Raw genomic sequence first — 12795 nt, forward strand, 5'->3', positions numbered from 1 at the left:
CTCCTTCAACAGCACCTTCCGCACCCGCCCCCTCTACCACCTAGAAAACCAGGGCCAGAAGATGCATGGGGACACCACCACCTGCAAGTCCCCCTCCAAGGAATTGTATCACCGTTCCTTCACTCGCTGGGTCAAAATCCTGGAACTCCCTCCCTACGCCCCTGGGTGTACTTACACCGCATGGACTGCAATGGTTCAAGAAGGCAGCTCACCACCACCTTCTCAAGGGCAATTAGGGATGGGCAATAAATGCTGGCCCAGCTGGCGACGCCCACATCCTGTAAACGAATAAATTTTTTTTAAAAACTTGATCTAAGACATTTCCAGCAGCCCTGTGTTACTGGGAAGCAACTGAGAATAAGGATCCTGATAGCAGGACACTGAGTCTAACTAGATACATCCACACTGCCTGCCAGGCTGAGACCAGTTAGCTCAACACAGGGCTAAGGGCAGATACCCAGGGCATCCCTCAGCAAAAGACAGAGCGAGGAGTGTTCCACATTCGCGTTAATCTCTGGGGCAAAAAGCACTTCACCTGGACCAAGCTCAGTCTTCAACCCATAGAGGGGACATGGGCTTCCTGAACCGATGAAGGGAACCTCTCTGCAAAGTGTTCCCATAGTTTGGCGTTCCAGGAGAAACATCTTCTTTGGGCTCAATTTCTTGTGGGACAGAATAAAAATGTCCCGTTTCGGATACAAGTTCCCTCTCAGGCACATTGCCGGTGATGTGTCGTGAATGCTCTTGCCTGTAGTTTGATTGCAGCCTCTCAGTTCCCTCCAGTACTACAGAGTTGCTCAGCGCACATCCCGCCTCTGGAATGGAAAGGGTACAATGGTCCCGTGGCTATGTTACTGCACTAGTAGTCCAGAGATACCCCCCCCCACTTGGACTAATAACCAGGGCCAGTGCAAGATGCACAGGCAAACCTTCAGCCTTGGACCCCTCCCCGCCCTCCAAGCAATTAACTTTCAAAAGTGAATATTGTCCATTAGCGTGAATGAAAATTCTGCGTTTATAATTACAGATATATTTCACATGGAAACAGGAGAATATTATGATACTGACTGTACATTGTGGGCAAAATCATCATCCCAGCTTTGGTCTCAAGTTGGTCCTTTGTGCTCCCTCCATCTTGGTGTTGTGGAGGAAGGTATTTTAAGTGCGTGCTTCACGGGTTCGTTGGGAATGTGCTGTCCTTACCAAGGCTGGGATTTACATTCCACCAGCAATTGACTGGGTACAAGATAGTACAAGATCTATATCTATATAAGATAGTCGCCAATAAATCACTGCCCTCCAACATGGTTTGGCAAGGCTGCTCCAACTTGTCAGGATCAATAGGGATGGGCAATAAATGTTAGCCTTGCCAGTGATGCCCACACCCTGAGGACGAACTTAAAGAAACCTTTTGCAACAGCATGGACGCCACTGATTAAGATTTGGCGCACGCCTCACGGTTTAGGTATCACGGGTGAGGCATGCCAAGAATTCAAGGAAATTCAGAAAGCCAATTGTTTGCTTCTTTGCTTTCCTGACCTTGATTTCCTCCTCATTTCCCCAAGTGGAGGAGTGGAGAATTTATCAACAGCTGCCTATCTACAAAAGCCGTTTTCCTTTGTTAGGGGAAAATTAAAAATGCTAAAAGAGTACGCTGTAAGAATTTACTGAAGAACACTTAAAATCTTCAGGCAGACATGGCTGCTAAGCATATTAAGAGTTGACGATTACCAGATGAACATTGCACAGCCTTGACAGTCAGACTAGAGACACAAGAAAGGACATAAGTTAGATTAGGTGTACTCCCCTCTTGCATAGGGAAGGGGCAGATGGTTTTAGCTTAGATATGGGAAGACATACAATGGAAAGAGAGGGGGCTTTGATGAAACCAATCTGGGAACTGGGTCTTCATTCTGAGGAAATATTGCAGCTCCCTTGCATTTGCTTGAATAAAACCGGTTAAAGGAAGCCTGAGTCTCTGTGGTCGCTGTGTGATCAGGGATTGTAATTTCTCCTCTTCAACTGGCCTCTGTGGTTGTTGCTGGACTGGAGGGAGTACCTTCTTCACCTTGATAAGACTTTAATTGACCTAAGGATATACCTGCCTTTAGCATCTCCAGAGCTGTGGAATTAAGGGGACAGAAAGGTTAAACACAGTTAAGTCTCACCCACCGCCCCGGCTCAATGCAGGCGCAATGCCATGGGAGGTTGGCCGGCTGCCACAAATTGGTTAAATGAGGCCCAACTGCCTTCTAGTTTCCCAAGGTCAAGCAGTGTCAGAATCTCCAATTTTCATTGGCTTGCTGAGTACGGTTGCCATGGTAACCTAAATGATGCTGGATTAAGTCATCACGTTCCTCGTGTGTGACCTCACCATGGAAGCAATGACCCTTGGGCTTCTCTCTCATCAAATGAAATAAAAAAGTTTGACCAACACATTCAACAAGATTTTAATAAAATGCCCTGCTGGTAATTCAGCTGTATGGAGGGGAGTTTCCAATTACACAAAACTACCAGACCAAAACTAAGGGTCACAAGTATAAGGTAGTCGCCAATCAATCCAACGGAGAATTGAAGAGAAACTCCTTTACCCAGGGAATGGTGAAAATGTTGAACTCTTTGCCACAAGGATTAATTGAGCTGAATAGCGTTGATACATTTAAGGTAAATCTAGATAAACACAGGTCAAGGATAAAGGAATATAAAGACGAATATTGCTGGAAAGAGTGATATGTTGCCAAAGTTTTTCATCTTGCATTTATCAGGACAAACACAAGAGTGTCAAATTTCAAATGCGCACATCAACTTGTACGATAGGAGAAAGGGATGCTGATTGGCTGACAAGTTGGCTGCAAGGCATTGGCATGGAGAAAGCAACAGAGAATTATAGGCTCCCAAGGTAATTCAAAAAAGGTGCAAGGCTTGAATTACCTGGGAGCTTGGGGAACCTATAGTTCCCTGTTAACTTCTCCATGGCAACAGCTTGGCCAATCAGCGCTGACTTGCCATCCAATCAGCACGCTTTTCTCCTGTGATATAAATTGTTGTCATCATTTGAAATTTGGCATTCTTGCATTTGTCCTGGTGAGTGCAAGATGACAAACTTGTCAACACGTTTCTCTTTTCGGCAATAGTCAAGTTCTGTACTGCCCAAGCAGCTGTTTGAGTGGAAAGGTATGACAATAATGTGGAATGAAGGAAGGTGGGAGAAGTATACTGTGGAGAATAAACATTGGCATGGACCAGTTGAATTACCTGTTTCTGTGATGTATGTTCTATGTTGATCTACCTAAGACCAAGGTTCATCTAGTTTGCCCTCTGGCAGTTGCTTAATAATAATGGAGTCATTCACATGATTAAGTCACAATCTTCGTCACAATTGGTCTACAACAAATATTTTTGACTTGATGAAGTTTGGCCTCTGAACAATGACACAAGTGCCTTGGATACAAGGCTTTAATGCATACCCACTGATTCAGGAGCCACATGGTAGTAACAGCATGAACCCCAAAGACTGCTGGCATGACTGGACAATAAAGGAATGATCAAGCCAGAATATTTAAGATTTGTAAGGTGATTTGTATTACAATGTTACATTTCTGACAGCGAGATAATGAAGCAAGAAACCAGTTGCCAATCTTTCACTTAATACTAGATTTATTTACAGAAAGCAATATTAGTTGTAAGTGAGAGCAGCTGTGACTAATTGGGGAAAGGTTAGGGTATTATTCTTAAGTATATATAAGAAACAGTTTCCACATATGTAGGGGAAGGAAAAGGGAGTCTGTGCCTGTGGTTCTCTGGATTTTGTGAATGAACTTACGTTAATGAAAAGCTGGCTCCAAATTTTTCCTCTACTCAGGAAATGAGCTGCCAATTTTCACACAAATGTCTGCCTCCTACTGCAACAAACAACCAGTGTCCCAGGAGTCTCCCTTTATACATTTTGTAAGTGAAATCAACTAAACTAATTAAAAGAAAAGAAAAGAAATTCTCTCTCTATCTGAACACAAGAATTTGGAGCAGGAGTAGGCCACTCGGCCCCTCGAGCCTGCCCCGCCATTCAATAAGATCGTGGCTGATCTGATTGTAACCTCAACCCCACATTCCTGCCTACACCCTCCCGATAACCTTTCACCCCCTTGTTAATCAAGAATCTATCTCGCTCTGCCTTAAAAATATTCAAGACTCTGCTTCCACCGCTTTTTGAGGAAAAGAGTTCCAAAGACTCACAAATCTCTGGGTGAAAAAAATTCTCATCTGTGTCTTAAATGAGGGACCCCTAGTTCTAGATTCTCCCAGGAGAGGATCCACCTCTGCTGGCTGAGCAGAGGGATAAGGGAACAGTCGAGAGTTGGAGTAGCAGACTGTGTGCCCACATTTTGGCTGGAATTTTACCGGCACGCCGTGGGTTTTTAAAACATCGATTCCTTTACGTTTCTGGAACTTCATTGGCCCGCTACCAGAAAAACCGCACCGGTGATCCGTTCGTCAACCGGCGGCGTGGGATCGGGACCCGCTTTCTGTCCGGGTGGCTGGACCCGCGGCCTGCAGGTAAAGGTTCACCTCGGGATTTCCCAAGGTGCCTTACACAGAGCGGGCAGCTATTGAAATGCAGCCACTGTTGTTATATCGGCAAATGCCAGGGTTTAAAATGGCGAATAGGTGAACAGGCAGAATCTCAGCCTCTGTGGGGCATTTCCCATCCGTTGCTCTGTGGGTATCACGCACCCTACCTCACAGTGATCTCCAGGCTTTCCTGCTCGGACTTTTAACATGCCCTGTTTGCCAGGAAGCGCAGCCTGGCTCTGTGAGGGAAATTAATCTCGTTCTGTTTCAAAGGAATGTAAAATTCACAGAGCCAATAACATACTCAACTCTCACTGCAGTAAACCTTGCAGGAGAACTGAATTTGCCCTGGCAATCTAATCAAAGGAATTGGAACGAAGGCGCTGCTAGCTATGAAGGTACTGTATAAATGTATGTAAAATAACTTAACTGCACTTGTGACAGTCATAAATGAAATAAAGGCAAACACTTTCACTCCTACAGCTCTGCGTGATTGATATGCTCCCTCTCCTTTCACTTCCCTTCCAATCTGTAGGACACTCCCTCACGCTGCCTGAGCTGAGTGCTGAGCATCGCAACAGCAAATGTTGCATTGGGATGAACTCAGTGGGAAACACACTGGGTGTACACATTGACACACCGTCCTGTACAGTTAAAGAAAAGGAAGACTTGCATTTATGCATCATTTTCACAGCCTCGGGATGTCCCGAAGCACGTTTGCAGCCAATGAACTACTTGAAGCGTAGTCACCGTCGCGACATGGGGAGCAAGGCAGCCGCCCTGCGCACAGCAAGCTCCCACGAACAGCAAATGAGATAGCGGCCAAACGATGGGCTCAGCGCTGGTTGAGAGATACACGTTTGCCAGAATACTGGGGATAGCTCCCCTGCTCGTCTTCAAAAATAAAGGCATGGGATTGTTTACCCCCGCTCAAGAGGGGAGACAGGGGAGCCTCAGTTTAACCTCTCTGCCCAGGTTATGCCCCCAGTGGGCAGAACTTTTCGTCCGGTGGGCGGGCCCGCGCCTGACCTGAACGGGAGTGAAACAGTGCGTGGTGATGTCATGGGGCGTGAGGGGCAGCTGTGCGCCCGCCGACAACTAAGAGGCCCATTAAGGCCCTTAAGTAAACTATTAAGCAGCATTTCTCGCTGCCCGCTCTACCTTTCGGTTGGCGGGGCGGGCGAATAGACCAGGCGGCCTTCGCAGTTTTAACGAAACCTCATCCACGGGCGGGATGAGGTTTCCAACGGTTACTAAAAACAAAAATCAATCAAGATATTTTAACACCCATTTGTACATGTGACTGAGTCACACGTGGGGACATGTTTACGTAGCATGTCAAATGTTTATCTTTCACTTTAAAACCCTTCAGCTACCTGAGGCAGATCAGCCGTACGGACTCGAAACGTTAACTCTGCTTCTCTCTCCACTAGAAGCTGCCAGAGCCGCTGAGTTTTTTTTCCAGAATCTTCTGTTTTCAATCACAGATCGGCTGTTGCGATCTGGGAAGGCCGGCAGCCAATGTGCGCACAGCAAGATCCCACAAGCAGCAAAGGTGGTAATGACCGGCTCACCTGCGATAGCCTCAGGAGGACTCCTCCCACCGCCACCCACACCCCCTCCACCCACCCACCCCCCACCGGGAAGTCCATGTGGTTTCAGGGCCTTGGATCGGCAAAGGGGACGGGGAGGTCACTGTTGATGAGCGAGGGGTTGATGTGGCCAAGGGTGAACCTGACTGGCTCACTCCTTGCGGCTGTGCACCCTTCCTGTCCTACCGGCGTGGATTGTGTGTCTTTACAGGTGCAGGCAGTTTGCTGTCTCTCCTCTTCAGTGACAGCTCTATTTAATGGTCCTGGATCCACACCAACAAACTGCTGTTGAAATGGGAGCACCGATGGAACACTTGTTTCTCACCACACTCCCAGTTAACACACTCGCCCTCCTCTCCAAGCACAGGAAATCCCTGCTTTTTTTTTGGGCCAATTTTATCCACCTTTCCTTCCTAAGGCCGTTGGCTTCTCACTGGGGTCCAGTTCTACAGGCATGACTTGTGACTTCCATCCAACATCTGGATCATTTTAAAACTCCTGCCACTGAACTGCTCTCAGGGCCTGATGCTAATCTGTCAGTGAATGACAGCAAGTCAAATCCAACAATGTCATCGGCCAATACACTCACGCACTCAACACACTCACACACACACTCACACAGTCTCGCCACACAGACGCACACACACACTCACACACACGCACACACACACACTTACACACTTTACACACACACACTCTACACACTCTACACACACACTGTCTCGCCACACAGACGCACACACACACTCTCTCACACACACGCACACACAAACTCTCTCACACACACACACGCACACACTTACACCCAAGCACATACATGCACACTCAAGTACACATACACACACATGTACACACACACACAAACACTCTCAAACACACGCAGTCATACACACACTTAAAATCAAGCGCACACACACACACACACACACACACACACACTGAAATGTGCACACGCACACGAGCTCCCACACTCTCAAACACATGCACTCATATATACACGCACTCAGGACACACACAAATACACATATGCATTCAGACAAAGACACAAACACATACACACATTTCTGCACACATGCTCTCAAACATACGCAATCATGCTCACTCTCAAACACACAAGCTCACACTTAAACACGCACACTGTCAGGCACAGTCTCCAACACACACACACATTTAAGCACAGACTCATATACACTGTTCATATACATCCACACACTCATACACACAACTCAAAAAGACACTACTCATACACATGTTCTCATACGCATTGTTTAAGGAAAGGGGGTGGCGTTGCGGTAACGTCACTGGAGTCATAATGCAGAGGCCCAGGCTAATGCTCTGGACACATGGTTTCAAGTCTCAGCTGCTGGAATTTAACTTCAGTTAGTAGATCTGGAATTAAAATCTAGTCTCAGTAATGGTGACCACGATAGCTACCATCAATTGTTGTAAAAACCAGTCTTGTTCACTGTCCTTTAGGGAAGGAAATCTGCCATCCTTGCCCGGTCTGGCCTACATGTGACTCCAGACCCACAGCAATGTGGTTGACTCTTAACTGCCCTCTGAAATGGCCTAGCAAGACACTCAGTTGTATCGAACTGCTATGAGCTCTCGAAGGAATAATGAAACTGGATGGACCACTCACCATCAACCTAGGCATCTGAAACAAAACAACAACAGCACACACAGCCCTGTCGACCCTGCAAAGTCCTCCTTACTAACATATGGGGGCTTGTGCCTAAATTGGGAGAGCTGTCTCACAGACTAATCAAGCAACAGCCTGACATAGTCAGACTCATGGAATCATATCTTACAGATAATGTCCCAGACACCACCATCCCTGGGTATGCCCTGTCCCACCGGCAGGACAGAGGTGGAGGCACAGTGGAATACAGTCGGGAGGGAGTTTCCCTGGGAGTCCTCAACATCGTCTCTGGACACCATGAGGGCTCATGGATCGGGGGCAATGAAACCTCCTGCTGATTACCACGTACAGCCCTCCCTCAGCTGATGAGTCATTGCTTCTCCATGTTGAACATCACTTGGAGGAAGCACTGAGGGTGGCAAGGGCACAGAATGTACTCTGGGTGGGGGACTTCAATGTCCATCACCAAGAGTGGCTCAGTAGCACCACTACTGACCGAGCTGGCCAAGTCCTAAAGGGCATAGCTGCTAGACTGGGTATGTGGCAGGTGGTGAGGGAACCAACAAGAACGAAAAAGATACTTGATCTCATCCTCACCAATCTGCCTGCCACAGTTGTGTCTGTCCATGACAGTATCAGTAGGAGTGACCACTGCACTGTCCTTGTGGAGACGAAGCCCCATCTTCGCGTTGGGGATACCCTCCATCATGCTGTTTAACACTACCACCGTGCTAAAAGTGGTAGATTTCGAATGGATCTATCAACTCAAAACTGGGCATCCATGAGGCGCTGTGGGCCATCAGCAGCAGCAGAATTGTACTCAAACACAATCTGTAACCTTATGGCCCGGCATATCCCCCACTCTACCATTACCATCAAGCCAGGGGATCAACCCTGGTTCAATGAAGAATGCAGGAGGGCATGCCAGGAGCAGCACCAGGCATACCTAAACATGAGGTGTCAACCTAGTAAAAGTTACAACACAGCACTACTTGCATATCAAACAGTGGAAGCAGTATGCATTAAACAAAGCTAAGCGATCCCACAACCAATGGATCAGATCTGAGCCCTGCAGTTCTGCCACATCCAGTCGTGAATGGTGGTGAACAATTAAACACTTAACAGGAGGACGAGGCTCCACAAATATCCCCATCCTCAATGATGGAGGAGCCCAGCACAGCAGTGCAAAAGATAAGGCTGAAGCATTTGCTACAATCTTCAGCTAGAAGTGCTGAGTGGATGATCCATCTCGGCCTCCTCCAGATGTCCCCAGCATCACAGATGCCAGTCTTCAGCAAATTTGATTCACTCCACATGATATCAAGAAACGGCTGAAGGCACTGGATACTGCAAAGGCTATGGGCCCTGACAATATCCTTGCAATAGTGCTGAAAACTTGTGCTCCAGAACTTGCTGCGCCCCTAGCCAAGCTGTTCCTGGACAGCTACAACACTGGCTTCTACCCGGCTATGTGGAATAATGTCCCGCTATGTCCTGTACACAAAAAGGAGGACATATCCAACCTGGCCAATTATCACCCCATCTGTCAATTCATTAGCAAAGTGATGGAAAGTGTCATCGACAGTGTTGTCAAGCGGTACTTAGTAATAATCACTGATGCCCAGTTTGGGTTCTGCCAGGGCTATACATCTCCTGTCCTCATGACAGCCTTGGTCCAAACATGGACAAAAGAGCTGAATTCCAGAGGTGAGGTGAGAGTGACTGCCCTTGACTTCAAGGCAGCATTTGACCGAGTGTGGCATCAAGGAGCCCTAGCAAAACTGGAGTCAATGGGAATCAGGGGGAAAATTCTCCAATGGTTGGAGTCATACCTAGCACAAAGGAAGATGATTGTGGTTGCTGGAGGTCAATCATCTCAGCTCCAGGACATCACTGTAGGAGTTCCTCAGGGTAATGTCCTCAGCCCAACCATCTTCAGCAGCTTCATCAATGACCTTCCATCATAAGGTAAGAAGTAGGGATGTTCATTGATGATTGCACAATGTTCAGCACTATTCACGACTCCTCAGATACTGAGACAGTCCATGTCCAAATGCAGCAAAACCTGGACAATATCCAGGCTTGGGCTGACAAGTGGCAAGTAACATTTGTGCCACACAAGTGCCAGGCAATGAGCATCTCCAAAAGGGGGAATCCAACCATCGCCCCTTGATGTTCAATGGCATTACCATCACTGAATCCTCCTATCCACATCCTGGGGGGTGACCAATGACCAGAAACTGAACTGGACTAGCCATATAAATACTGTGGCTGCAAGAACAGGTCAGAGGCTTGGAGTTCTGTGCAAAGTAACTCACGTCCTGGCTCCCCAAAGCTTGTCCATCATCTACAAGGCAAGGCAGGAATGTGATGGAATACCCTCAACTTGCCTGGATGAGTGCAGCTCCAACAACACTCAAGAATCTCGACACCATCCAGGACAAAGCAGCCCACTTGATTGTTCCCCCATCCACCTCCTTCAACATTCACTCCCTCCACCACTGATGCACAGTGGCAGCAGTGTGTACCATCTACAAGATGCACTGCAGAGCAACTCACCAAGGCTCCTTCAACAGCACATACCAAACCCATGACCTCTACCACCCAGAAGGACAAGGGCAGCAGACATATGGGAACACCACCATCTGCAAGTTCCCTTCCAAGCCACACACCATCCTGTCTTGCAAGATTATTGCCATTCCTTCACTGTTTCTGGCTTAAAATCCAGGAACTCCCTGCCTAACAGCACTGTGAGTGTTCCTACAACACATGGACTGCAGCGGTTCAAGAAGGCAGCTCAATACCACCTTCTCAAGGGCAATTAGGGATGGGCAATAAATGTTGGCTGTGTCAGCGATGCCCACATCCTATGAATGAATAAAAAACAACTCTCTTACACACACTCACACATCCACTCTCAAAATTCACACTCGAACACAATCTCTCTCATAAACACACACACATGCTAAGACTGTCTTATACTCACGCATTCAGATATACACTCAAACACACACACTCATACTTCTTTCAAACATGCACACACTCACACACTTTCATACAGACAGACTTAAAACACACACTCAAATTCTCAAACAAGCACTCTCACTCACACTCACACTCACAAACTCATACACACTAATGCACATAACTCAAATATCACTCATATACTTAAACAAAGAAAGAACTTGCATTTATATAACATCTCAGCACATCCCAAAGTGCTTTACAGCCAATGAGTTACTGTTGAAGTGCAGTCACTGTTACAATGTAGCAAATGTGGTAGTTAATTTGCGCACAGCAAGCTCCTACAAACAGCAATGTGATAGTGAACAGAGGATCTATCATTGTGATGGTTATTGAAAGATAATTATTGGCCAGAACACTGGTGATAACTCCTCTGCTTTTCTTCAAAATAGTGCCATGGCAAACTGAGAAGGCAGGCTCTGCTGAACACCTCACCTGAAAGATGGCGCCTCAGGCAGTGCAGCACTCCCTCGGTGCGGCCCTGGAGGGTCAGCTTTGATTTTTGCGCTCGGGGCCCTGGAGGTGGACTTGAACCCACGGCCCTGCTGAATCAGGGGGAAGAAGCCCAATGAGCCACGGCCGACCCTGTTATCCAGAGCTGAAACCCTGTCTGACTTTTACAACCACTGCCCGATCTTGCTGAAACCCATTGGAGCTCTCCAGCGGAGGTCAGGAAACCAAAGCTGGGCTCCTTGATTTTATATGTTCCATTCTGCTTGGCGTGGCTCAGTTGAGTGCTGAACCATCAGTGGGGCTTCGAGGATTCTCGTGTGTAAAGCTGCCAGCCCTCACACGGACGGGGTGCGAGTTGGTGCATCTGTATTTCACACTGCAAAGCCAAGGATTAATTTGTTGGAATTAAGATGCTGACCCCTTTATGGAATAAAGCACACCGCGATTCAAAACAATATTGGGCGGGATTTTACGGCTCTGCTCGCCGCTGGGATTGTCCGGAGGTAGTCCGTGGATTGTTGGCCGGGGCTATGAGGGTGCCGGAAAATCCCGGCCATAAAAAGTCAGCGTTAGCCAACTTTTGATAGCTGAAATCGGCACGCGAGATTTAAAACCAAGGCTTGAGATCAGTTCCAATCTCACCAGGTTAAGTTGAGCCTCAACTCCAGTCACTGGTGTTCCCTGAAGGGCAGTTTCTGGATTGTAGTGAACGTTTGATATTCTGCTTATCGACAGCATTCACCTTCAAGCTCCGCTGAGACAGCCAGGCCTTTTCTGCTGCGCACAAGCTTCTCTATTTCTTTACCTTGTTCCCCTCCCTCCATTTTCTTGTCGCTGTAACGCCCGCCGCCGACCAGAAGTGCAGCGGGAACAGTCGTGCAAGCGCACTCGACCCACATGCCAGCCATTGGCACATGCGCTACTGTTCCGGACGTGGCAACAGGATGGATCTTGTCCATAACCTGAGGTGCAGTGACAGAGGGAATCTGGAATATAAAGCTAGCCTCAGTAATAGTGCATAAAACTACCATCGATTGTCATAAAAAAAATCCGGCCGGTTCACCAATGCCCTTTAAGGAGGGAAATCTGCCATCCTTACCCGGTCTGGCCTACATGTCACTCCATACCCACAGCGACGTTGGTGACCCTTAACCGCTTTCTGAAGTGTCTTTAGCAAGACATTCAAGGGCAACTAAGGGCGGGCAACTTGCCAGTGATACCCACATCCCATGAAAGAATAAAATACAATTTTTATAAAAAAGATCACACCCACCACACGGAATGCCAAATCATTTACCACAACGCATAATAAATCAGACTATGTAAACCAGCAGCATAAATGAGTTTATTTAAATGCTGTTTTACCCCCGAACCAAGCTTTGTGCAGGAAAACATCTCCTTGCCCACGTAGCTCAGTTGGATGATGATTGGACTTTTAATCTCAGGGATATTGCTTTGAATCCTACCTGAGATAGGATTTCTCTTCTTAAGTATTTTATTCACAAATCTTTTTTT

The sequence above is a fragment of the Cetorhinus maximus genome, chromosome 28 (assembly GCF_964194155.1).
Source record: "Cetorhinus maximus chromosome 28, sCetMax3.hap1.1, whole genome shotgun sequence".
Lineage (NCBI taxonomy): Eukaryota > Metazoa > Chordata > Chondrichthyes > Lamniformes > Cetorhinidae > Cetorhinus > Cetorhinus maximus.